At 42.9% G+C, this 27,991-nt stretch overlaps 1 protein-coding gene across 4 annotated transcripts in view; it reads right to left on the reverse strand.

Annotated features, from left to right (window-relative positions):
• Positions 1 to 27,277, reverse strand: part of raly (RALY heterogeneous nuclear ribonucleoprotein) — a 109,143-nt gene extending 81,866 nt beyond the window's left edge. For 2 of the 4 annotated variants that reach the window (XM_065955237.1, XM_065955236.1), the window contains exon 1: positions 26,926 to 27,277. The gene's annotated coding sequence lies outside the window, so the exon portion shown is untranslated. The remainder of the gene's footprint in view (positions 1 to 26,925) is intronic. The other 2 variants (XM_065955235.1, XM_020653184.3) reach the window with 2 other exon arrangements.
• Positions 27,278 to 27,991: the final 714 nt, after the last annotated feature.

Here is a 27,991-nt window from a genome sequence, read left to right on the forward strand (position 1 = left end):
AGTCTGTTTCATGGATTCATCATTGTCCATTTAATACAACCCCCACCTAACACTTGGCAAGAACCTGACGTCAGGCTCTGCCGACGAATCAGAGCAAAGCATGGGGGCAAAGTTGTTTGACACTTCCACCCCGGCAGCTCTTTCAAGGACATGCCCGCCTGGAGCTCACTCAAGTTTCCCCTGCGACTGAAAACAGATCTGACCAATCAGAGGAGAGTGGGCATGTGTGGAGGGGTGGCCTTAAAGAGACAGGAGCTGAAATGAAGCGTTTCAGGCAGAGGCTGAAATGAGGGATTTTACTGAGGCCAGTATCAGATAAAGAAGGAGGTTTTTGAGCTACATATCTCATAATGCTTCTCACTCTGTGTCCTAGAGTGACATCATGAAAGAAGAAAGTGAGGATAATATATCTCCTTTAAGATAAGGGTGCTTTACTTCCTGTTTGGATACAAACCTGCTTTTATTTTGAAATAAAAAAAGGAACTTGTGGTAGACTGAAGGTTAAAACATCAAATTAACTTAATGGAAGCAGCTCAAAGGAACGGTAACAAAGGTCAATGTGTGATGTCATAAGGTGGATATTACTTTGGACTCATCAGCCGAACTGTCTGAGAGTTTGTTTAAGTGAACTCAGACATTCAAAGATGCAGCAGTGTGCTTCTTTTACATCACTGAGACTACAGGGAGACACTGAGGACCACTACCTACGGAGAGACTGAAGGGACAAAACAGCATGAAATGAATGCAATTAAGAAATGAATGCATTAATGTCCGACGGTACAGGTTTAAAGTTGTCACAGTCAGAATGGTATGTTCTTTTTTTTTTTTTTTTTTTTTTTTTTTAATAATGCATCTGCTATTTTCAGCCCGGTGTAAATGGACTCCACTGAGATTTAACTATGAACTATCGTGTGGAACAACCAGTCACAGCCAGTACTCACAATCCTGCAGCATTAAACTTTCAGCATGAAGCTCATGACTTATTTATGTGGTATTTATCCAAAGAGAAGTTTGTAAAGAATGTGCTCCCTGTGCCCTGAACCATCTGTCACCTGCAGCTGACGGTTCACAGCACAACCACTGTCTGTCCCGAGCCGTGGTGTTCATGGACCTCTGTGCAGAGATCTGAACAAGGGCAAAGAAACAACAGCCTTCAAGTATTGGAAATCTATTTGATTATAAATAGCAGCGCACCCGGTGAGAGCAGACCTCAGCCAAGGTCAACTTTCCAGTCATTTATGATATGCAAATATGCAACTAAGTGCAACAACTCTGGAAGTCTGTCTGTGTTTTAAAACTATAAGGATTGCATTAATTTACATTCTTTCTTTTGTATGAGTTGAACCACTTGTGTTTCCTCTACGGTACCCGCCTCACCCGCAAAGCAACCAGCACTGTGCGTGACCCCACCCACCCCTCACACAGCCTCTTCAGCCTCCTGCCATCAGGGAGACGGTACCGCAGCCTGCGGGCTGGCTCCACCAGACTGGGAAACAGCTTCTTCCACCAAGCTATCAGGAAGCTTTACTCTCTCCCCTCTCTTCCTTCCCTCCCCTCTGCTCCCACGAACACTGGACGTTGAAACCCCCTCCCGTTTGCCACCAAGAACTCTGGACTAATAACTCTGAAGCTATCTTTTCAAAAGTACACTCAGTTTACTGCACATTGCACATATTGCACAAGTTTACTTTTTCTTTCAATTTTATTTTATTTTATTTACCATTTTGTACCTTTTGCACAATTTAGAATTTATTACTGTAAATATTATTTATCTTATTTTTACCTCATTTAAAAAAAATCGATTTTACCTTATCTTATTTTACCTTATTTTGGTTGTATTGCACCGCGGGACGGAGACAAACGAAATTTCGATTCCACTGTATGTCTGGCATATTTTGAAATTGACAAAAAAGTTGACTTTGACTTTTGAAGATTTGCTACAAAATTAAAGTGGTTCTTCTTTAGTTTAACACAACAATAATTAAGAATTCTGTTGGGTGTGCTTTGACGCCCACTCAAGGTCTTTGCGTGCAACTGCACTGTTGTAAAAACACGCTGAGCTGTTACGCCTTCACCAAGGCTAATGTGTGAATTCTTGTCGTTAAGCCGTATGCACTTCTCTGGAGATGACCTCGGCCCGCTGCCAAAGTTACAAACTGCTAAAAGCAGGGAAACACAGGCGCATGGTGGATATGAGAGAGACGCCATTCTCCTAGTTGAAAGTTATCGTACAATACGTTCAACCTTCTAAACTGCTATTTTAAGATTGGAAAGTACTTTGGCTTTAAAGAAACATTAAAATGTCGATTACATTTGTATAAAACCTTCTAAACTCCTTCTCACTCCTACAGAATCTGTAGAGCTAAAAACGCTTCCAAGTACGAGATAGCTGCAAAACAAAGGAGCAACAACTTGAAAGTTACGCATGCATGTGTAAACACATAAAAGGCCTTCATAATGTTGCTGTCATGCAAATGTACCAGCAGACTGCAGAGCCAGACTGACAGTACGAGTGCTCCAATCACTTTCTGTTCTTCACCAAGAAAAAAAAAAAGTTTTTGTCTACAGCATCAACAGAGCTTTCATTTGGTTTTATAATAGAGCTGTCACACTTGCAGAAATCTCCTGAAAATATTTTTGCTCGGACTTCACCCGGAGTTTGTCCTGCCAGACTCATAGTACTTTTTCTGCATCGAGTCCGAGTGATGTGAGAACGCAGCAGCATATTCTCCGGAGCCAATAGGAGTTTTTATCTAGATATTTTCAGGAGTGCAGATGTGAAAACGGCTTAAGGCTGTTTTAAGAATAAAAACATCTTCAATAGACAATGCCATGGTCTTAAATACTGTAGGTATTGAGGATGATTAACTTTCAGGCGGAATTCATCAGTTTAAATATTAATCTAAACGATCGATCTGTACTTTTTAAAATTCAAGTTCAATTCTTACTTTTGGTTACAATGCAGTAGAGTGTGTTGTGTGTGTGTGTGTGTGTGTGTGTGTGCACGTTGAGTACACCACAATATCAGGAAGAGTCAGTCAGCTCTCAGACATGCACCCAGAGAGCCACTGTTTTTCCTTTCTTTAGCAGCTCTCTTTCCAGGCAGACAAAAGATCATCAAAGGACGTAACACAGGGCTAGTTAGCAGCCATGGATGCTTTTCTGCTGGAGGCCTTTTAAAAAGTTGAATGTGTGACAGAAGTTTTAATAAAGCATGTTTCTCTCTCTCTCCCTCCTTGCTCCTTAGCCTCAATGCAACTTAAGTGTCTGCAAACATAGACTGCAGAGGAACAAAAACAGCACATCAAATATTAAGAGGCCGAGCTGTTTACTCTTCAGAGAGGCCGCTGCACATACTGAACATGTTTGAAGAAAAGCAGGAGCCACAGCTGGATCTGTGCCGTCACGCTGCACTGTGATCCCCGCTGCCAAAGATCATTAATGATTCATGTTTGTTCACCAAACTTTTGACTGTTTTGACCACAGTCTGACAGAAAAGGAAACTTTGGCAGCAACTCATTGTACCGTAGGGTTGTGGTACTCTTGGTCTCCTCGGCCTCAGACTGGGAGGATCACCACTGATCGGCTATTTGTCCACATCATTACTGTGATAAGAAGTAAAACGCCTCTTTTTAAAAGAAAAAATTGTCTTGGTCTCGGTCTCGCCCTGCCTTGGACTTGGTCTTGTCTTGGTCTTGATCCCTAAATGTCTTTATTTTGTCTCCGTCTCGGATCACTCTGGTCTCAGGTATGTCTTGGTCTCGGTTAGTGTGATCTTGACTAAAACACTACTAGAAACCTCTAAATTGTAATCATTGCAGAGTTCGGCTTGAGTCTTTATCTTTCCCTGAATGCAGTTAAGTCTTGTGCAAATCAGCTTCTCTTTGTTTTGTTTCCTTTTTGACTTCGTCTCTGTTTTACACATCCTTCCCTCCTCTCTCTCTCTCTTCGCCTCTTATTCCCTCCATCCTTCCTCACCCCCACCCCCCACCCCCCCCCCACACTCCTGTCTCTGTCATTTTTGAGCTCATATAATTAGATCTTTAGGTTGACGCTCTCTAATGATGTCCTCTCTTTCTCCAGATGAGTGTGTTTCATCACAACCTGCCCGACCATTTGAACTTACTTTCTTTGAAATAACCAGCAGGATGAGGGAACTTCCACAGCAATCCTGGATTTTAATTTAATTTTCCCAAACCAATTTTCCCGAATGAAGTCATCGGCGTCCGGAGAATTACATCTGACTATTAACTCCATGTAATGTTCTTAATGTGCGGCTCGATACTCTTCAGCGCTGAATTGACACCTTTTTATCCTCCCTGCAATCCTCCCGGATGAGAGACGGGTGGGCGGCTTGTGACCTTTTGACTTCCAAGCAATGGATTGTGGGTATTGCTGTGGGGTGAAAAGGTGAGGGAGGGGAATAAAAGAGAGAAAGACGAAATGTAAGTGTGCACAGGGGGGTAAGAGAGAACTTAGCTGAACAAGGAACTAATAAAGTGTGTGCAGTTTATATCATGCACTGAAGTTACATAAAAAAAACAAAAACAACAATAGTCTCTGATATAAAAAAAGATTATGAAAGATGTCTGCTGTTACATTCTGACAAATGAAAGGAGATGAAATAAAGGTCACATATTCTCTTCCTCTTCAAACAGTTTAAATAAGTCTCAGAGCTCCTCAAAACGTGTGTGTGAAGTTTCTTGTTCTAAATCCACTCTGATCCTGTATTTAATCATGCCTATAAACCCCTCTATTTCAGCCCTGCTCAGAACAGGCTGTTTCTGTGTCTGTACCTTTAAATATGTAAATGAGCTGTGTGTGACCACGCCCCCTCTCTGGAAGGGTTTGGGTCGGCTCAGGCTTTCTCTCTCCATGTCCTATTGTTTACAGTGAGAAGGCAGACTCAGAGGGCAGAACAAACACATAGCTGTGTCACCCACCTGTGATGTCATAAAGGGAAAATCTCCAAACGGCCTGTTTGAGCATTTTCTGAAAAGTGGAGCAGACGAAAGACGGAGAGGATGGACTTTTCTCATCATTTGGGGGTTTGTAGACAGACTAGAGACACATATTAGAGTTAGAGAAACATAGTGAAGTGTATTTTGATTTTAAAGTTAAGAGTTATATCTTTAAAAATATGATCATAAAAGAGCTTTCCTATCAAACCATCATCTTCTGTAGGACACAAAAATGGAGGGAAGCCGCCTTTGTTACCAATGCAATACATAAAACATCCAGTATGATATGTGTGTGTCTCTGTGTGTGTGTGAGTGAATCACTTGGTATTCAATCATTTCAGAGTGTTTCCTGGCAACACAAACACATAAATACCGGACAGTCGGAGCCGGTCTCTTCTGCAGCCACTTTAGATCTAACTGGACAGCTGGCGAGACAAAAACATGGGGGATATTAAAATTCTTGATTCATTTTATTTCCAAATATCTCAATGAATAATGTCAGCCCGTGAAAATCATCAAGATCTCACTAAGTCTTTAACATTTACAGTTTCTCTTCTAAACATCAGGCTTCTTTTTAACCCTGTGATGGATTTGATTTGAGAGGAACAAATTTCCTCGTCATGCAAACAGGAAACGTCTTCACGATTTGAGACGTCAGTCCTTTAGGTTTAGGTAACAAATACAGCAGAGAATATTTAAAGGGGACATACTATAAAAAAATCCACTTGTACAGTGTTTTTGAACATATATTTGGGTAACCTGAGTGTCTACCGACCCACAAAATGTGAAATAAACCCATCCAGTCCTTTGTTTGCAGTCTGCATAAGTCTTACAACACAGAGAAAAATGCTCCGTTTCAAATGTGCTCTCCTAGAACAAAACTTTTGCGCAGGTCCGCCATTTTTATTCTCGCTACAGAGGAGTGATGTCTACTGGGAAAACTCAAGGAGGCTTATTGCATTTAAAGAGACACACACACCAAAACGGAGCGTTCTGAGAGAGCTTGTTTATACAGGGTCACAAACCTCCTCTGGTGCTTGATTCATGTTATATTTTGACCAAAGCACAGCACAGATGTTTCATTTAGACCACGGGACTGTTTGAAAAGGGAGAAAAGGGGGGATAATATGTCTTCTTTAAATAGAATTTAATGGTAAAAAACAGCAAAAATATCGAAAAACCCAAAGGAGATAAACGTGAGCTGTTTCAAGTCCAACAATTAGATAAAGAAGTACTAAGGTTCTAATAGGGGTGTAATAAATGAAATGGTCCCTTTCTAAACGTCTCCTCAGGTGACATGGATCCTGAGCGGGTTAATTTGATGCGACAGCAGGAAAATAGCTGAGCGGCTCTGCTGGCATGTGAGCCGCACTCAGCAGAGACGAGCAGAGTGGAGCTGTCAGCAGCAGCATGAGAGTGACAGCCCTCGCCGTCAACAGACCAGCTGACAACGCCACAGGAACAACTCGTTAAGAAACCTCGCTCAGAAACAACCTCACCGGAGAACTTAAAGATTAGAGGACACATGCAGGAAGTGATGATGTGTAACAACAAAGAATCTGTCATGAGTTTAGGAGTTGGATATCTTAGTGTCTCTAACCCTGAGCTTCTTTATTGATCATCTGTGATCACAGGATCGTTATCACCGAGACTCTGATGCTTAAAACTTTCCTTCATAGAAAGTTGTTCCAGCTGTGTCAAAACACAAAACCTCAGGGAGGCTCGAGTGTGAAAATCTACATCAACTGTGGAAGCAAAGCCGAAACTAAAGTCCAACTCCTTCTCACATCTGAAACATTTTCGTCAAAAATAATGACTTTTTAGTATTGCAGGGTCACTACAACATCATTATGTCCCATCATGCTCTTGGTGGTAGTTTCAAATAATGGTGGTAGCCTGGACCTGCACAAAGTTGCCAGAAAGAAGAAGAAAAGAAGGGAGCAGGCTCGAACATCTGACCCCAACAAGAAGATGTTGGCGAACTTATGTCAGTCAGCTCCAACGACTGATGGGAGCAAGACAGAGAGAGAGTAATGTTAGCCAGGAAGCTAACGCTAACACGACTGATCGAATGTGCAGTCCTGGGAGTGACTAGGCCTTTCAGGGGTCCATACAATTCTGTGTGCAGGCAGATATACACTTCTTTACAATTTATATCATTCTTTTAGAAAACTACAAAAATGCAGAGTCACTATTCAACATCAAAATCAAATACGTTTCTTTAATTTATCACAGTTTTATTGCTTGTTGAATGCCTCTTGACTGTGTGTCCACCAAACCTACACCCTCTCCCACCCCACTACACACACTCTCTCGACCCCACACACACCCACCCACACACACACACACACACACACACACACACACACACACACACTCTTTTGATAAAGTGGAGCCGACAGTAATCAGATGCACCCTGAAAGGTCAAGGCTTTTCCATTTCCAGGAGGAGTCGTTCAGTGCCTAAACACATTACTCAGTGGATTAAATCCAATAAACTCATTCCCACACTCATATGATTGAGCGATCCATATTAATACCTTTCACAGCATTATTATGACCCTCGCGTTCATGTGTATTCATTATCCTCAGCTCCACAGCAAGTTCTGTCCCTGTACATTCACACAATCAGAGTGGCTGTGACCTCCAGAGAACCTGCCCGAGTTATCTCTGATGACAGAGATGATGATGCAGAGCAGACTGACAGAACAGAAGGCAGACATTATGGAGAGCAGTGCACAGCGGCCTTTCATTAAAGCATGTATTCACTAGAGGTGGCTAAAGTACTCAGTCTTTAATCGAGAAGAATCACAGAAACAACTGGGACAAGTGGAAGAACTAATTCATTGCTGAAGGGAAAGAGAAAAAGTCCAGCGTCTGAAATGTACTCCAGGATAAAAGTTTCACTCTGAAGGACGTTTCTGTACGACAGAAGCTAAAGGCCCTGACACACCAAGCAGACAGCTAAGAACGAGAGGGGAAGAAGGCCTCCTGTGGCGTCGCCTCACGTCTTTGGCTGAAAAGTTGCACCTGAACACATCGCAAAGACTACAGCCGGCGGCCAACCACCACGTACGTTCTGCACATGCCTGAGAGGAAATAACTCTCCATACCAGCAGGGGGCGGTAGTCCATTGTTATGATGCGAGAAGACCATTTTCACACAACTGTCGGTCACCACTCGTATTATAGGTAGCTTACTAATGGAGAATAATGTCTGATAAAAAGTTGAAAATGGCGCTGGCGTTGTCAGCCCTTGGTCTTTTAGTGGAAAAAGAAAAGTTAGTTAAGTTATTTTCAGAGTGCCACATATTTTTTTAAATTGGTTTGTCACATGTTCCTGCAACCGTGCGCACCTGAGAACGTTTAGGCATTAGGCGTTTAGACATTGCACGCTTAAATTCACTTGCTTTACCACTATATTTCCAAATAGATGATGCACACTAACGCTAACGTGCCCACAGATCCTTGCATGCGTTTTATTAACTAATTTTGAAGTCAGAATGTTTTTTGATAAAGTTGTTGAAAAAGGTCGGTCAGATGTCGATATCAAATTCCAACAAATACAAATCACAACATACTATAAATGTACGTTAGCTGGTCTCAAAATGCACAAATAATATCCAATCTTGGGTCGCTGGCGGCACAGCGGTTGGTGCTGGTGCACCATGTGGTCCCCCGGACGGGCGACCCTGGGTTCGAATCCAACCAGTGGCTCCTTTTCCCGCGTGTCATTCCCCACTCTCTTTCTCTCCCTGAGTTCTAACTCTATCTACTGTCCTATCTCTCCATTAAAGGCACAAAAAGCACAAAAAATCCAATCTTGATGCTAGTTCAGTTGGCAGTTTTTTAAAAAGCTTTTCATATGACAGATCTTAAAAATGCTGGCTGTACCTGCCCCCTCCCTTTCATCTCCATCAGGACTAGCCGTGCACGCTTGCAGGCTGAATCAATAAAGGAACACTCGGTGGTCTGCCTCACCTGAGCGTCTGTGTGTTTTTATGAGGAGGACAGTAAGCCTCCAGCCTGTGCACTCACTTCATATCAACAGAAAAACCAACAAACTGAACTCAAGTGCGTCGCTCTGACCTTCTGGCCGAGCCGAGCACTTGTGCATTTAATCCCTTTATGAAGTGCTGCAGGGATGTGAAGGGTGGAAGAAAAAAGAAAGAAACCAAAGACCTTCATCAGTGCACATCAAAGAGTTTCTGATTTACGAAGAGAGGCCGGAACAGCAAAAAAGTAATATATAAATGTATGAGGTTTCATTAAAAGATGAGAAAATCAATACAAAGTGGGGCCTGTTTTGGCCTTGTTTGTCATAATGAAGGGCTTGTGTTGATGTAATATGAGCTATTCATGCTGTAAGAGCTTCAAGGTTTCAGAGGAGAGCTCTTTTTTCTTCTTCTGTGTTTTTTTTCTTAATTGTTACTTTTGAGAGCATCAATGTCAGTTCCCCAGAATACGAGAGCACATTTTTGATGAGAGGGTTTCTCCTTAAGTGCAAATACTGTTTCAGTCATGAGATCTGGCTGCATGAACTCTCTCTTCCTGCCTTTTTAAATGAAGGGGCCGGGGTCCACTCTGGACGAACTCTGTGACCCCAGCCTGGCGTCCAGTCCTGTTCCGGGTTGCACCAGCGCTGTTAAAATTGCTCATGCTCAGGTTGTCGTGTGGTGGACACTGAAGCTTCAGTGTTTAGCCAACTTATTGACAGAGTTTGTGCTCTACTAACACAGAAGAAGGGGGTTGAACCAGCTGAGATGGTTTTTATCTTACACCTAGCTCCTAGTAGGTTTAAAGACCTCTGTAAAATACGGTTGTCATGGTGATCATTTTGAGAGATGGGAGGATGACTCAGAGTGGCAGAGGGGCGAAATCGATTAAAAACATACTTAAATATTTTGATTGAGGAATAGAGGGATAGCAGTTCATTTTGGCCTCATTATTTTGTCACAGTTGTTTTCAGTCCAGAAACACACACACATGAACCCTCCTGTGTCTGTGTGTGTGTGTGTGTGTGTGTGTGTGTGTGTGTGTGTGTGTGTGAGAATCTGTTACAGTCTGTGATTTGTGAGTCTGTTTTCGACGCTGGAGGCTGCAGGAACAGATTAAACTATAACTCAGAGCTTCGGGGCGCGGCACGGCATGGCACACCGATATGCATGAGGCATGGTGGACGCAAATACACATTAAACACACACACACTAAGCAGCAAGGCGAGAAAACACACATACAGGTGCTTTTATATTTCCACGTATGGTCAACAAACTTAACCCCTTCAGTCTGAGGAATTTACTTTTTTTTAAGGCATTTTGTGCCTTTATTGGAGAGATGGGACAGTGGATAAATCGGGGAGAAAGAGAGAGTAGGGAAAGGAGCCATAGGTTGGATTTGAACCTGGGCCACCCACTTGGGGGACTACAGCCGCCATACATGGGGCTTGCACTCTAACCACTGTGCCACCAGCGCACCAAGGAGCGCCCCAAGTAAGGACACTTTCCTTTTTTCTTTCATGCTAACCTCCCTTGATTCTTTCCTTCACCACATCAGAGTAAATATATATATCAAAGCAGCCAAAAAGCAGCAAAGACCTTATCAACCTGTCAGTGCTTTATTTTCTGTATTCAGTGATTAACATGAAGCATGAACACACACACACACACAAATACACTGACACACACATTATGTGTCGAGGAAGAAATCCCTCAGGAGAAACTTCAGCGATGTGATTCTTCTTTTTTTTTTAATCCTCAACCTGCACACGTTACAAGATGTTAAAACAATGGAGCATCACACACTGCATGTTTGAATGAAGAATATCTGGTGTGCTAGAGGTGAGGGTGCCTTAAAACCGCCTCCCTTCTCTGGTCCAAACAAATCCAGAGCATTCAGGACCAGAATCTAAAGTTAGAGGGAGGACCTTCAATCAGAGCTGAAAGGGGTCTACCAGATCTCAGGGACTCAGGTGCTCAAACAAAGAGCTTTTAAGATCATTAAAAACAGAAAAAAACCTTTCAGGCTGATATTCTGTCAAAGACTTGAAATCCCTTCATTGAGGATTGTTTGAACACAAGTTTCAGCAAAGACATGTACTTATCTATTACCAGCATAGAAAGTCCTTAAAGGAAGAATGTGTGACTTTTTGATCCAGTAGATGTCGCCCCATCCACCATGAGACCAAAACAAACGTCTGTTAGGCCACACCTCCTCCATACTGAAGCCTCCGCTCTCCTCCAGAGACACACCTCCAACCCCCCTCTCCTCTCCCCATTATTTTTGTCACTGTTTGTTTATTTACTCAATTTTGTCATAAAGTATTTGCTTGCGTTGGAAACTTCTGTCTCCCCCCGTCTTTTATCATGGTCCACGAGGCGAGTTATGACAATGACAAAGTGTTGGACTTTTACAGGATATAACAAGAAAAAAAAATGCATGTTTTTATAAACCACCATAGAATATGTCTGCCTTCTTCACTTCTTATCACACTGATTTCAAAGTCTGCTTCCTTCTCTGTCGTTCTTCCATTTCTCCTTTCTTTCAGTGAGCGCGTCCATCTCTCCTAATCATACTGTCATTTACTCCCCCCTCTGTGCAGCACAATGTTAATGAACAGCTCACTTGATTAAATCACTACCCTTCATTCCATTTCCTTCATTTTCTGCACGCATTCATTTGCTTCCTATAAGTGAGGATATTGACAGCCCGGGGAAAGGTTAATTCAGACTGATTGAAGGATTTACTTTTTGCCATCTTCTCTTTTGTTCAGTCGGTAAAACTGACACGGCAAAATGACTCTAATGAATCTGTCCTCGTTAAAAGGCTGCCTGGAAGTTGACTCGCACCATTTTTATTCGTGAGGATGATGCTCGAGATGTTTGTCATCTTGCACACAAAGCAGAGGTAAATACATGTTCCACCCCCCCAGACATCGCCCATCGTTGTACTCTTCTTTTTAAGTCTGTCCTCGATGAAGCATTGAAGGATGTGAAATGATCCGTTGAATTAACATAAATAAGCCTGTAACATGTATTAAGCTCTGCTCTGGTCTGTCCTCTGTAAACAAAAAAGCGATTTGGTGCCTTGAAGATTTCCTGTTTAATGTTTCAAAAGGTCATCCTTGAATATCGTTGAATGTTTCAGGGTTTATTTGAGCAGGGGAAACTGTAGAAATAGGTCAGATTTACAAAAAAAACATCCTCGGGCTACCTCATCATGTACAATCTTTATTTAATTATTTTTTCTATAGTATTCAGAGTAACTGAAGATTCAGACTGAATGCAAACAAATAGTAGGCAACCCTTTAGCATAGTCAATGAGAAGAAGCAATGTGATGTTCATTTTCCTGAAAGGACATGCAGCTGTAAATAATTCATAAAATTCACGTTTATTTCAGGCCTGCATGAATCGCCTCCATAAACACATAAATATGTTCCCAAAGAAATGTCTTGAAATGGGGAAAAGGAGTTTCAGGTCCACTGTTCCTGCAGGATGATGTGCGTCTTGGGGAGCTGGTTTCTTTAAATCTAGTTTGAAGGTGTTGGAGGAAGATGCTTCAGGAACACCGAGAGAAACTTTGGGGAGCAACAGTTTCAAGAGAGAGAGTTTGTAACATGAAATTGCTTAAAAGGTACAGTATGGTGTCAAAATGTAGTTTATCTAGAGCTTGCAGGGGTGAGGTGTTGAGGGCTAGGAGTGGCTGGCAGGCTTAGATGACGGTGAGGTGGAATTGGCAGAAGAAGGTCCATGAACGGTATAAGGATCCAGCAGAGACTTGAGTGTTGGTGCAGGGTTCTTGTAGGTGGAGTTGATTGCATATCAAATGCAAAGGGAGGGGGAAACAAAACACACAAAGAACTCAGCACTAACACAAAAATACTCATCTTTAGCAAACTGAAGTCAAGGAGCAGGTACTGTGACAAACAAACCTCTCCACAATCCTCTTTGTTCAGCCGTCTAAAATGTAAATCTATCCCTGATGTCTTGAAATGACGATGAAATAAATGAGAGAAATTTCAAACCCCAACCAGTCAACTGTTGTATATTTTATACCTTAACTGTTCCACCTCGTCATAAACAAACAGGTGCAATCAAACCCCGACAATACTAATTTCTTGAACCCATGAAGTTAAGCCTTACAGGTATATACTCTGCCTGGCAAAAACAATGTGCCCAAAACAGACTTGCAGCTGACAGTTTCACAAAGCTTTCACCCAAAATGTAAAAGCCCGTCCAATATTTCCTCTAGTTCTTGCTCGATCATTCCCTATTTTTCTCTCCTTAGCGTCATCCGTCACCATCATCTTCAGTCTCTAATAGTTTCCACAGGATCTGTGTGCGCATGCGTTCAGTTAGCACGGCACACTCTGGAGCCGATCACTCCCTCTCTAGTCAATGCTGGTGTTTCCCAAACACGAGCCACAGTCCTTCTATGTGTGTTACTGCAGCACCACTTCTGGTCAAAACACGCACATCAGTCCAACATTGCAGTGCATGCTGCAAGCACTCGAAAAGCGGAGCAGAGCAGATCGACTTGGACAGGAAGTCAAACAAGGGAATGCACAGAGCATCCGCTCAATTTTCAAAATAAAACACAACACACAGAGTCCTGATCAAATGTTCCATCACTTTATCAACATTTCATCAAACTATGCACAAAATGAACAAGTAGAAGTTTGCATGTTGTTCTCTTTAATCCCGTGTGATCTTGTTGTTCTCCTGTGATCTTGTGAACCTGTGAGTCCAGCTTCTCATGACTGCGCTTATGGACCCTTAAGGGTAGGGCGTCAGACGGATCAAAAATACGGCGGAGAAGGAACACTGAGCATATGGATCCTGTGGAAACAGCCAGTTAGCCTCAGCTATCGTATCAAACAGAACAGAGACGAGCTAACTGGCTTCTTACTAGCGGAAGGCTGCTTGCACTTCTCCCGAGATGACCTCGGCCCAATGCCATAAAGTTACATACTGCAGTAAACAGGCGACCGGGGCGCTCTGTGGAAAACAAGAGAGACGCCATTCTCCCTGTTGAAAGTCACTTTTGCAAATTTAGTTCAAAGCAGCCTTTAATTCTTAATGACTATTTCAGCTCAACACACACTGCATGTGCATCCGACTGTGACTGTAATATGTTATGAAATGAGATGACAGGTGATGTTATTTAGTCTTGACAGTCACTTCCTGGGATATCGACTCTTTTCATGCACATGCAAAGTTCTCAAGGTTGATGGATGAGGCTGCAGAAGTGTTCTTTAAGACTCCATGCAGATGATGCAGACAGCGTGACAAACCAGACTGATGGAACAGGGCAGATAAACTTGGGACGGCTTCCAGAGACTGTGGGTGGTGGCTGGACGAGAGAACTAAGTTTGGGCGAGGAATGGACGGATGATGGATGGAGGAAACAGGAGCCAATACGTTTGGCAGCAGTTGAGCCGCGGGTATCGACAGGGCAATGCTTTATGGGATACGTTGCATCACTAATGCAGCCAAGATGAGAAGCAGACCAAAGACAGTGCAATGATATAACTGCTAATAATGAGGCTGGAGGATAATTACCATCATTAACTACCGCACCTTGGCCATTCCTAATGAGCCGCGGTGAGAGTGAGCTAAAGGTCAGAGAAACATCTAGAAATCCAGTTTTCTCCAGATTCCCTCCGCTCTGCATTTCCCAGAGAACAGCTGTCAATCAAATCGTGTGGGTGGGAGCCATGTTGACGGTCGGTGTCAATCATGGACAACCTTGCTTCAGCTCACATTGGAGGACTTTTCTGTAAAATATACTTTAAGTTGCAGAACTTTCTGCTTGACAATAAAAGAAATAAACTTCAATATTTGTGGAGGACAGGAAACATTTTCTTCTTGTGCCACTGACTGTTTACGTTGGACATAAATCTTTAAATCATCCGATATTGTTTTCATCTTAAGCATGATCCCTTTACATTTATTTTCAATATTGACTTGCTAAAAGGAGCAATATGTAACTCTGACACCTAGCGTTTAAAATGGGTACTGCAGTCCAAATTCAAAACATTGTATTGAGAGCTGTCTCCCCCCGCCCCATCTCTCTAGAGTCGATGCTCATCAAGCAAAACTAAAAAAAAAAAATATATATATATATATATATATATATATGTATGAGGTTTCATTAAAAGATGAGAAAATCAATACAAAGTCGGTCCTGTTTTGGCCTTGAGCACGTTTCTGCTCGTGGAGCTTATTAGAAACATGCAGAGGCTTTTTAGGTCGGGTACAATCACTTCTATCTGAACTAGTTCTCTTGCCCGCTTCCATCGCTGCAACACCTGTTGGTTTGACCTGATAACTGCTCTCATATCTGGCAAACTGAGGGGCGTCCAAAACGGCCGTGTGGGGGGTAGCCTTAAAACCGCCTACCTTCTCTGGTCCAAACAAATCCAGAGCATTCAGGACCAGAATCTAAAGTTAGAAGGAGGACATACTGGCTGCTGCATTGTTGTCAGAGAAGCCAGCACTTCAACATAGCATGTTTCCTTAATGTCTGATCATATAGTAAGCTCACTTTATCATTTCACTCTCTACACATCTCACTGATTGGTCCTTTAACAGGCAGCTGGTTTTGGTTGAATCTAAATACATGTTTGTTCATTACTGTATTTATTGTCATTATAATAACCCTTTTTTATTTCCATCATTATATTTATGTTTTTTTTTTTAGTTGTGCAGAACAGCAGAGCTTCCAGCTAACAGAATGAAAACAGCTCAGCAGTCTGCAATAAACCAATAATGACTTTAAACATGTTGTTGGAAATTAGCCATGTTGATATTAAAGCAAAAATTACCTGGGGGATGTAATTAGATCACACACACAAACACACACAACAAGCACTTTAGCTCTGATTAAACATGTCAGAGCTAAAGACACATCTAGATTACATGCAAATACAGGGACATAATAATGTGCACTGGTGGCCAGTTTCTCTTTTTTGTGTAACTACATGTATGCGTGTGTGTGTGTGCGTAATAAGGGTTAAATGAATTAGCTGGTTATCAGTTTAGCAGTAGAAGGTCACACAGAGCAGGTAATGAAGCTGAACATGTGTGTCCTTTAGCTCTTTTACACTCGCTCTCTCTCTCTCTCTCTCTCTCTCTCTCTCTCTCTCTCTCCTTCCCGTCGGGAATTTCTAATTAATGCTTCTCTTTAAAACTGCACAAATGTCTCTCCAGTTATTCTCCAATTCCTGTCTCTTTAGCCGTTTCCACCTCGGCCCTCGGGTTGGGATCCAGTGCGCTGTACACTCTATAATGAGAATCGAGGGCTTCATAATATCAATGTTATGTAGTTCAACAGAATCAAATCATCAACAATCATCAGTCAATGCACCCTGCACAGATCAGAGGGAATAACTTCACTCCCACTCGCTCGAGGTGAATTCTCCTGATCATTTCCTGCTGCGTTCTCACATCAGATCACTCAGACTTTATGCAGAGATAATACTGGTGGGGCTGGCAGGAGAAACTCTGGGTAACATTCAGCTGTTTGTGTTCACACATGCAGCTCGTCCTGCAAATATCAGGAGTTTTCTGCAAGTTTGAAAGCACTTTTTGTCTCAACTTTTACTTTCTCTACTTTTCAATCCCATTTCTTTAATCTTCACTTCTGAACCCTCACTCTCCTTCCGTCTCCTCGCTTCTAACACCTCTCCTCTCCTCCCTCCACCTCCTGCTGATTTTTCCCTCTTTTAAGCTTTTTAACCCATGGATCCTTCCATTGCCTTCTTTTAATTCTGTTTCCATTACTTCCTCCTCCCTCTCCTTCAGCTCCTCTACCTCCTGCCTCGCTGCTCCACTTCCTCCTCACTCACTTCCCTTCAGCCACTTCCATTTAACTCGCTCTCTCACTCACTTCCCTTCAGCTCCAGCTCCTCCACATCCACTTTCTTCTCTCTCCTCGCCTGCTCTCATCCTTCTTCTCTTCTCTACCTTCCAATGTCTCTTAAAGTTCTGTTTCTCCATCTTTGCTTCTTTCTCCTCCTCCTCCTCTCCTCCCTTCATGCTCTCATCCCCCTCTCTTTCCCGTCATGAGTGAGGTTGTTTAAATAATCTGTGAAAGGCTTAGTAACATTTTCATAACATTTTGCCTCCGCTGCATCTATAATTCAACACAGGCCTCAAATTATCACTCATTACACACACATACAAACACACACACTCAGAGCTCTACTCACACACATTTTCCTTTCCTTCTTCTTTCTCCTCGCCTCCTACTATACCTCCTTTGATCTCTCCTCCTTTCCTTTTCTCATTTACTGTCCAGGATTTCTCATCGCCCTCCTCTTTTTCTTCTTTTTGCATTTCTATGTTTTCTAGTTTTATCTTGTCTTATTTTTTATTCTATGTACAACCCAAGCCTATATTGTTTTCCTTTCAGTCTTAAATACAACATATTTTGTATGACATATTTGGTGCTTCCATTAGAGAGACCAAGTCAGTTTTTGCGATTAAAGCTGCAGAACAAGTTAATCCATTTAGTTATGCAGCTTGTAGGAAATTTTAAAATGTATTCTGAGCATTATTTTGGACTTAGAAGTAAATGGTGCTGTTATTATGTGAAGAGCAGGGGAGAGTTCACACGGAGAGGAGAAGCTGCAACATTTCATGACATTATGGTGAAAGAAAGAGAGCACAGCAAGAGCTGAAGTGAAGCTTTCATGTCAGACTCAAATTAGCTGATGGCCATCAGATACATTATTCATGCTTGAGACATTTCTGACTTCTGCTTCTGCAAAGACCTCCTGCTGCTGCAGGTCTGTGCACCACCCAAAGACCGTCTGCAGCTGCAGGTCTGTGCAGTACCCAAAGACCGTCTGCTGCTGCAGGTCTGTGCACCACCCAAAGACCGTCTGCTGCTGCAGGTCTGTGCACCACCCAAAGACCGTCTGCAGCTGCAGGTCTGTGCAGTACCCAAAGACCGTCTGCTGCAGCAGGTCTGTGCACCACCCAAAGACCGTCTGCAGCTGCAGGTCTGTGCACCACCCAAAGACCGTCTGCAGCTGCAGGTCTGTGCACCACCCAAAGACCGTCTGCTGCTGCAGGTCTGTGCACCACCCAAAGACCGTCTGCAGCTGCAGGTCTGTGCACCACCCAAAGACCGTCTGCAGCTGCAGGTCTGTGCACCACCCAAAGACCGTCTGCAGCTGCAGGTCTGTGCAGTACCCAAAGACCGTCTGCAGCTGGTTTGTTTGGAGTAAGAAGGTCACTACAAAGTGCTCTGACTTCAAGGCTCTGTGCATGTTAACGTTGCAAACAGCAGGTGAGGAAATTCAGAGAGATCGTCGACTTATCAATCGTGGATGGTGATCTTCTTTGAGATACAAAAGAATAAATAAACCAGATGTTGTGAAAATACCTCAACACACAGCTTCGGCATTGCAGTGACCAGAACAGGACAGACAGGCAACACACCGCCTCAGGGCATGGATGATGTCATTGCTGATGCACCACAAAATCTACAAGACACAGTAAAAACTAAAGACAAGAGATGATCCCTCATTGCAGTGTGCACTACTGATCCAAAACACAAAGTCCTCTTCCTGTTTTTATTGGCCCCCGACAATGAGCAGAAAGTTGTCACAGGCTTTTAATGCGATCTGGGGGGGGGAGCGAGAGAGGATAAAAAGAGAGAGAAAGCAGAAGAAGAGGGCAGGACTCTGTCTGTGTTTCTGCTGACTCAGGAAGGTGACTGAGTTTGTAAATGTCAGGACTTCTCTTTGACTCCTGACTGCACACTTCACAATAACACACACAGACACACACACACACGACTAAGCCCACACATAAACACACAGGAAGGGCAGAGAGAGAGAGAGAGAGAGAGAGCAAGAATTATGAACAGAGATAGAGAGAGAGAGAGAGAGAGAGGGCAGACAATTTGCATTAATGAGCGTGGTTGAAAATGTTGGCATAGGCACAGAGAGAGCAAGAATTGAACAGAGAGAGAGAGAGAGAGAGGTGCTGACAGGCGGTGAACAGAAGAGAGAAGTCCATCAGTTGCCTGGTGATCATAAATACAAAAACAGTCGACCATTAGCATCAGCAGTCAGACGTGTGGCTGCACGAGAACATATTCATGAGCTGAGCTGTCAAAAAATTTAAACTGACACAAACAAGTGAGCAGGACGAGAACAGAGTCGTTAGAAAAGAAGCCGTGAAGATGTTGCATTCTGCCGTCTTCTTTTTAACTCTCAGCCTGCTGACAGAAGCCCTCACGCACGAGAAGATTTTTCACAGTGGGACAGCACTAAACGCTCTCACACACTCCCCGAGTACGCCCCTCAAAGCCTGTGAGTCTGTGTGTGTGGATTTGGTATTCAGCGATGTGAATGTGTGAGCCCAAAGTGAGCGTGTAACGATGAACCTCCATCTGCTCTCAAGTGATGCTCTGCTGGCTGCATGGTTGGTTGCATTGGAGCAGTAAGGTTATGTGTGTGTGTGTGTGTGTGTGTGTGTGTGTGTGTGTGTGTGTGTGTGTGTGTGTGTGTGTGTGTGTGTGTGTGTGTGTGTGTGTGTGTGTGTGTGTGTGTGTGTGTGTGTGTGTTAAAGGTACACGTGAAGCCACAGAGGGAAATCCTTCCAACTCATCTCTCCTCCGCACGCTGCCAGCACAGTTAAAATCTGTGTAACTTAGATGCAAAAGAGACAGACACAGATGCAATATTAATAAGTCGGCAGTCAAAAACTGGAGTTTAAATTATTCATTTTGTTTCAGGCATATTGCACATCCATCAGCATCATTGTCAATATGCTGGTGTTGGACAAAAAGGATAATACTGCAGCTTTCAGTGAAAATTAGACACATTCTTCTTCAACTCCTGTGTGCCTTTAACCTAAACTTTAAAAGGGGACATATTATAAAAAACACTACTTTTACAGTGTTTTTGTTTCATGTTTGTTAAATCATGTTGGAGTAGGATTTTAGGTTTTATTTTGATTTCTATTCATTGACAAGGAAGTGAGTTGTTTAAACTAGGGCCTGTCTGATATGGTGTTTTTGGGGACAATACTGATACGGGGAAGGAAAAAAAAAATCATATACCAATATATCGGCTGATATCTTTCCTAGATCTATGTTTGATCTGTAGAGATCAATAAACCTGATTATTGTGTTTATCCCTCAAATGCAGTTATCAAACACTTGTGGAAAAGATTTATAATGATGACAAGACGGTCACTCGACTGGAAAGCAACTGAGCATGTGATGATGCTTGTTGTAATCCATATAGCGCCCTCTGCTGGTGAAATAAAACTGCGAGTGTAATAGAGCAATAGAGTGTTGGTATCTGACTGATGAATAAATTGAGTAATATCGACGCTGTGGATCTGTGGATATGCTAATATTATCGGCTGGTCCATAAATCGGTCGGGCTCTATGTATGTATTGATTTAAACAGAACTTGGACACTTTCAGTCTGAGTCACTTCTTTGTTAATTCATGACTTTACTTTACCAACAACAACCGGAGGGATGAGCTCGGTCTTTGTGTTCTTGAATCGCTGCGAGCGGCTGAAATGCTTCTGGGAAAAATCAGCAAGACAGAGATGCAGCCTTCAAGTCTGACAGGCTGCTCTGCCGACTAGATTTCATGTATTTGTAAAAACCTTTTAAATTATTTGCAGCTGTAACATCAATGGAACGATGACCTAACGCTGACTCCAAACCGGCAGAGAAAGTGCTTCTTGCAGAATTATTTCTTTCTCCTGCAGAGATCTTTTTGCTGATTGTCTTTGTGGGACTCATTCTGGGAACGTTAACAGTTTAAAAAACGACTCCTGTTTGGATATTAAGACCATGACTAATGTGCAATTGTGGAAAAATTGCTCAAGTGTTGGACTGTGTGTGTGTGTGTGTGTGTGTGTGTGTGTGTGTGTGTGTGTGTGTAATTGCCAACAACGTCTTGATAATGAGTTCTCACTGTGTTTACATTTTTCAAACCACGGGGGTAATTCTGCAGCTCACGGCTTAATGACTCGAGGGGAAACGGTTATATAGATCATTTGAGTAAAAACGCTGTTACATTAAATTTGCGTCGAAATGGCTGTAATTTGTTCCCACAAATAAATCACAGCGCCTCATCCTTATTAAGTGCAGGAACCTTGATTTCACAACGGAGTTCAGAAAAGTAAAAACACTCGCGACACAGTTTGTTCCCCTGCACAGGACGAGTCTCAACATTTACACTGTGTGGTTCTAATCCTGTTTCCAATAAGTGCTTTTTTAATATCCAACATGCAAATAAGAAAAATGTATAAATTAAAAGGAGTGTGGATAATGAAAAAGGCTCATACATCAGGCGTAGCGATGAAGAAATGAAGATTAAAAAGAAACACAACAGTCTACTTAAAAGGTAGAGAAAGTAGCTTTTTCCTACAAAATAAAATACAGACTTCTCCTAAAGTAAAGCTGCTCCATCGTCCCTTCTGGGCCTCCATACATGCGTGGTGGTGACTGTGTCTGCAGAGACTCTGTCCTCTGACTGGATTTTACTGTTCTGCTTTGTTCTGGTTGACTCGGGACATTTCTGGGCGGAGCTGGTGTGTCAATATAATCACAATGAGGTGAAACGCCATGTGGATAAATGAGAAATGGACCTGAGCTTGTATATTTCTTTTCTAGTCTTCTAACTACTCAAAGCGCTTTTACACCGCAGGTCACACCTACACATTCACACACTGATGGTAGAGGCTGCTGTGGAAAGAGTCCATCAGTATTAACTAATCGCATTCATACACATACATTCACACACCACTGAGGAAGCAGCGGGAGCAATTCGGGGTTAAGTGTCTTGCCCAAGGACACATTGGACACGTTGCTGCAGGAGCTGGGGATTGAACACTCGACCCTCCGGGTAAGAGAAGGCCGACTCTACCAACTGAACCACAGCCGCCCCTAAAGCTCGTTCCAAAACGAGGGTGAACCATATGTTGTCTTTTACCCGTGGACGTGGAGTTGGTCTGCTTCCTGTTGGACAGGCAGGTGACCAACACCGGCGGTTAACTTGTGCTAGCGTGCGTTAGCTTGCAGTGTAGGTAAAGCAGTAAACGTACACACTACGTCCTGCAGTGAGTGATGAGCCCAGGATGTAAACATGTTAAAAACAGGCTGTTTTGAACGGGTGTGTATGTGACTCCTGGTGCTTCTGCAGCCAGCCTCTAGTGGACATGCGTGAACTGCAGGAGTTTTGCACATTGGCCTCGGGAGGCTGCCGCTCGGTCCTGCACTCAAACTTTAGCATGAACCTTTATCTCTATGAGCAGACAGGAAGTGGAAGGGAAACTCAAGAGACAAATAACTTCTACTCAAATGACACTAAACTCCAACAAACTTCAATCAACTGTTTCCTTTGTCTCTGCGGATGAGGACACTGACAGTTTTATGAGTTGAGTCACATTTTGAGGATATCAAAGAAATCGTATCATGGCAAAAAAATAAAAAATCAATACACAAGATTTGAAGAAGCTATCGCTCCTCAGGGTTTCCTTCAGAAAACGGGTTTGGCACAAAAAAAATCTATTGATGAGGGAGGAGAAAGAAAACAGCTGTGGCAGCCAACTGTCATATTTGATGCGTCCCCCGGCGGGTCAGAGACACGCTGACGGCAGCTTTAAAGTGCATCTTTATATGTTCTGCAATAACTGAGAAAGATGATTGAATTGGGCCTTTAAAAAAAAAAAAAAGATGTGATTCCATCAAGCTGTACTTTCAGTTAAAGCTTCATTGTGGTTTAGAAACACAAGATGTACTCAGTTAGAGGTAATTCATGGACCCAGGCGTTGGGCTCTGCATGCTGACGATGAAGCTGTGAGCAGTCTCTCCCTCGTCCCCATCATAATCGGGGCGCTGGTGGCGCAGTGGTTAGTGTGCTCGCCCCATGTATGGAGGCTGTAGATTCGACTATCAATATCGGCCGATATTACTTGATTTATTCACCATTCAAACTGCATTTCATTTGAGTTTCATTGTATTTCACTAGCAGTTTTCTGTCCCCAGAGCAGAGGGCGCTATATGGATTACAACAAACATCATCACCCTGCAGACTGTCAGGCGGGATGATGCACAAACATGCAAAGTTACTGTCAAGTTGAGTGACCATCTTGTCTTCATTATAAATCTTTTCCACAAGTGTTTGATAACTGCATTTGACGGATCAACACAATAAATGTGAATATCTATATCTCTCCCTCAAGAAAGATATCAGCACAATATTTGTTCTGTCTCCACAAGAAATCTGATTTCTAACTTTCAGTCGTCATGTATAATATCAATCCTTCGGCTTTGTGCCCACAGCCTCAAACACTGACAAGTTTCTTCACACCGAGTCTAAGACCAGAAACATCTATTCATTATCAGCTCACAGAGGAGCAGAATGATTCACACGTTTAACTTTATATCAGACTCATTATTAATGCATGTCTGTTTCTTATGATTCTCTTTTCTATAGACGGAGCGGCGGCAGAGTGATGAACACACTGAGTCTGTGGTTCTCTCGCTGACAGTTTCTATTGTAGCTGCTCAGCTGTGAGACTCCACTGTGCTGCCATCAAGTGTTACATTATCAGCGCTGTCAGGTGAGAACCTTTCATCTCGGCTTCTGTTGCTCTCAAAGACACGTTGGCAAAGTGTGAACAAGAAACAAGAAAAGACAGAAGCAGCAGCCCACTCTCTCAATTCAGTGTTCTTTTACAGAGCAAGAGGCAACAACGCAGACGCCGTCGAGAGAAATGTAGCTGCAAAAGACAATTTGATCATCAGCATGCAGTGTCACTGAAACATGCTGCAGAAACCAACCAATTCATCATTTCATCTTTAAGTTAAACAGAAATTATTAAAAAGGTGAAAATAAAATCAGAGTTCCGGATTATGAAAGTCGTCTTTTGCCCGACAGAAAGTTAAAAACCCAAGACATGCTTCAGGTTCCGTCATGACTTCACAGAACGTTAAAGAAGCTAAAACTGGAAAGAAAAGTTTGACATTTCCTGTTTGAGAACGACTGAAACATACAGATAAAAAAGTATTCATGTGTGGAGCTCTAAACAGAATCTGAAATATGGAACTGAGTGTCAGTTATTTGTGTTTTTCTAATAACTTGCTTTGGGGATCACAGTGACCGTAACATATTTAATTGTTACACTTCCCTCCGCAACTAATCAAAGAAAAATGAGTTCTTGGCATTCTTCTGAACAAAACACAGACTCCTCGTCTGCAGCAGACTAGAGGTGCGGGGAAAAATCCATTTATGTACACATTAATGAGATTCTGATCTTGTCAGATTTTAAACAGATTCATGACTTTTTTATTGGGCTAATCAGTCAGTAAGTGAGTGCTAAAGCTAGCTCTTTAACTCATTACAACGCCAAAATGGAGCAGCGAGAAATTCAGCCAGTCACACAGATGACTCGAGTAGATTCTGAAGCATACTTGTTAAAAAAAAAAATAGACTTTAAATCATGAATCCAGAATCGTTTTGAAATTCTGAATCAAATTGTGACCCCCAGGAATCAAAATCAAATCGAATGGTGAGACATCCAAAGATTCCCAGCCCTACAGCAGACTGATCCACACAGTAAACAAACAGAGATGACTCATGACTGCTCTGAACATGCTGCTCGAGAATAATAAAGACCAAACGCCGTCACGGAGTCGAGCTCTCAAACCTCCGCAGCCTCGCTGATTGGATCCTGCAGACTCTTCACCTCCTCTGATCCTCACAGTCCTCCTGCAGCTGTAGCTACGTCTCACTCGACACCACAGAGTGACACACCGCACATTAAACACTCACATGCGTCAACATGTTGCTATAGTGCTGCTGTGAGAGGCAGAGTGCTGCTGCATCAGGATTATGTGTCCCGTCTTTTGTACCGCTCTCTGCTCCGTCTGAGCACTCACACCTGCCTTTACCTTCTTTAACTAGACCCGTCATTTAGCCCTTCAATATATATAACGTGTTCATGGAAAGTGGTGCAATTCTGGTCCAATCATGAAGCCCATTCTGTAGCTTTAAATACGGAGGTTTTAGCTCCCAGCTGTGCAGAGACATTCAGCTTCATGGGAATAACTTCAGACATTTCCTGTTATTAGTTAAAGGAAGAATGTGCAACATGTTCCACATCAATATATCAGAAATCCAGTCTATCCTGTGTAAATGTCTCTCTGAGTCCTGACTGTCTACAATGAGTGAGAAGCTCGAGTCCCGCTGGCTGTGTTGTTGTCAGAGCCATGTTTACATGGACGGGACGACCGGCTCCTCCCCTTGTGTATAAAAGCTGTTTTAGTCAAGGACTAGAGAAGAAGAAGAACATACTCATTGATTATTTGGAGGTTAGGTAAGAGTTTTTAGATCACGCTCATTCTGTGTAAATGTACATGAAGCTACGGGCTAACTAAAGAGCGCTACCATTAGCATGCTAACACAACAATGCAGGACACAGGGGATTGCAGCTCGAGCAAAGAACAGGTTTGTCAGCTGCTTGCGCTTAATGGTGTTTGATTATGGTGCCTTCTAATTCATAACTCCTCTGTGTGAACGTGAGTGGGGGGGGGGGGTTGGAGGTGTGTCTCTGGAGGAGAGGAGGTTTCATGCTGGTGCTCAAAGGCGACATCTACTGGATCAAAAAGTTGCACATTCTCCCTTTAATGTGTTTAGACGATGTGTTTCCAACTGTTTAAGAATCATTAATCCAATTGAAGAGTTTATTTGAAGTGATAGGACAATGTTTGTTGTTGCGGTGCTGAGACTTTTCTCTTTATCAGACTTCTAACAGGACTGACACACAGACACTTCCCTGAGCTCAGGGAGTTCAATCAGTAAAATGCCAACATGATGGTAAGTGCTCGTGCTGAATGGATGTATCATAAAAAAGTCTCGTCAGTTGTCTGGAAATGGAAGTGGTTTGCAGCCTCTGATCTTGAAAAAACTATCGTCAGTGGAAGAAGTGTGCATGTGTGTACAGGTGTGTGAGTAAAGGAAACTAGCATTAAAAATGATCAGCATTTAACTTTCTTCCGATGCTATTAAAAAATAACAGCGACTGTGACGAAAGCAGCAGCTTGAAGAGGGGGAAAAAACATAAACAACTCAAAACAAGAAGTGTGCTGATCCTGCTCAGACCAAGGGTACGAAAATGTCTGAAGTCGTCCTCTGCAGCTGAACACACGTCATCAATCATCCAGCAGGTTGTTTCAGATCACAAGTACAAAACAAATCATCACAAAGTTCAGACTGTGAACTTACAGGGAAAACACGTCACAAACAAAGCCCCCCCACGTGCAGTGAGGTTCAGCTTTGCACGAGCAGTCAGTCTGCTGATGTCACCCATGACAGAGTCACAACCCGGACCTGTCAGCTCCTCGTGCTCCGCTCCACGAGGACAAGTCTGACACAGGCTGAAGGCTTGCAGCGCGTGCGTGGATGTAGTGGTAGTAAACACGCACATTCACACACACCCAGCGTCACTGACCGAGAATCACAGCTCAGACAGTCCCAACACACACAAGGAGCAGTGCTGTGAAGTCCGTGCAACACCTGCAGGATCAGCATCCGCATCCGCAGCAAGTTTAGCACCGATTATAAATCCCATGTGGCTTTGTAAAAAACAGACAAGAAAGAAAATGAAGAGTAAGAATGAAATTTAAAAAAAAAAAAGAGCAAACTGAAGAATAAAACAGATGAAAATCAGAATAAACCATGAAAGATCAGAAGGGGAGCAAAGGCGTGTTTTGCGTTTGAAGAGAAGCAAGCGAGAAAATGTGAAAAAAAAGAAAAAAGAAAAGAAAAGGTAGAAGAGATGGGCTTTATTCCGGCTACAAGCTCCAGCCAAAACTCGCAGAGAGCAGAGAGAGAAATCCAACCAGGCGATCGGAGAAATAGAAAAAAAAGGAGCCGTGAAACCAGACAAGCAAGAAAGAGAGAAAGAAAAAGAGAGGACTGACCTACCAAAAGGAGGAGGCAAAAACGCAGAAAGAGGTTGAAGCGAGGGGAGAAGAGCAGGACAGAGAGGCGGGCGGTGAGGCTCAGTGTGCGCTCCGATACCGGGATGAAGCTCCGACTGCGCGCCGGTCAGAGGGGCGGGGATGATAAGCAGCAGAGAGAGCCGAGTGGAGCGAACCAAATGACGGGGAGGCAGGGAGGGGGTGCCGCGCCGGGAGCTCCGTGCGTAATCAGGTACCTGGCGAAGAGCGTGCACAACCGGAGCAGTAGAGGCTCTTAAAGGGACACACCATCAATGTTTTTAAGAAGTTCGGTTTTAAATGACAGGCTGTAAGTGTAAACATTTTTAACCTGCTGCAAATTTAAAGAAGATCAACCCTGCTGCATTTTGTAGGAAGAATTGCTCGGTAACCGTATTTAATGAGGCTCCTCCAACCACACGTCTCCAACTGTACCGGGAGGTGAACTCACCTGTTTGTCTGACGTTTGGCTCCTCCGTTTAAAAAGAGGAGCTGTCCAATCAGACTCTAAATCAGAGCTCATCCCGATGATGTCACAGTCACGTGATTCCCAAACGTAGACATTTTCATGCAGTTTTTCAATGTAAAGATGAGATGCATTGATGGGAGACAAACAAGAACAAACTTTAAAGGAGGTGGCGAGGGGGGGGGGGGGGGGGGGGCAGAGATGTAACCACTATGTACAATGTGAAATTGAGGTTTCCACATTTTACATTAGATACATTTATTTCAAACGGGTTACAAAAAGAGCTGAAGCTTCACGAAGCTGCTCTCATGATGATGACAAATATCACATTACATGATTGGTGAAAACGCCGTTGAGTTTCATGAATTGTTTTTGATTTCATGAAATGTATAAATAGAACAGAATGTTTGAGAGTCTTAATCAAGTGACGTAAACAAATCAAACGAACAAAGATTTGTAGTGATTGTCTTCTGTCATATAATGAAGAGATTTTGCTAATAGCTTGAGTTTCATCTGTTGATGAGGGGTTGGACATTTTAACTAAACAGAATCCAAGTATCAAGAAATCTAAACTTCTCTCCT

Source organism: Labrus bergylta, chromosome 5, assembly GCF_963930695.1.
Source record: "Labrus bergylta chromosome 5, fLabBer1.1, whole genome shotgun sequence".
NCBI lineage: Eukaryota > Metazoa > Chordata > Actinopteri > Labriformes > Labridae > Labrus > Labrus bergylta.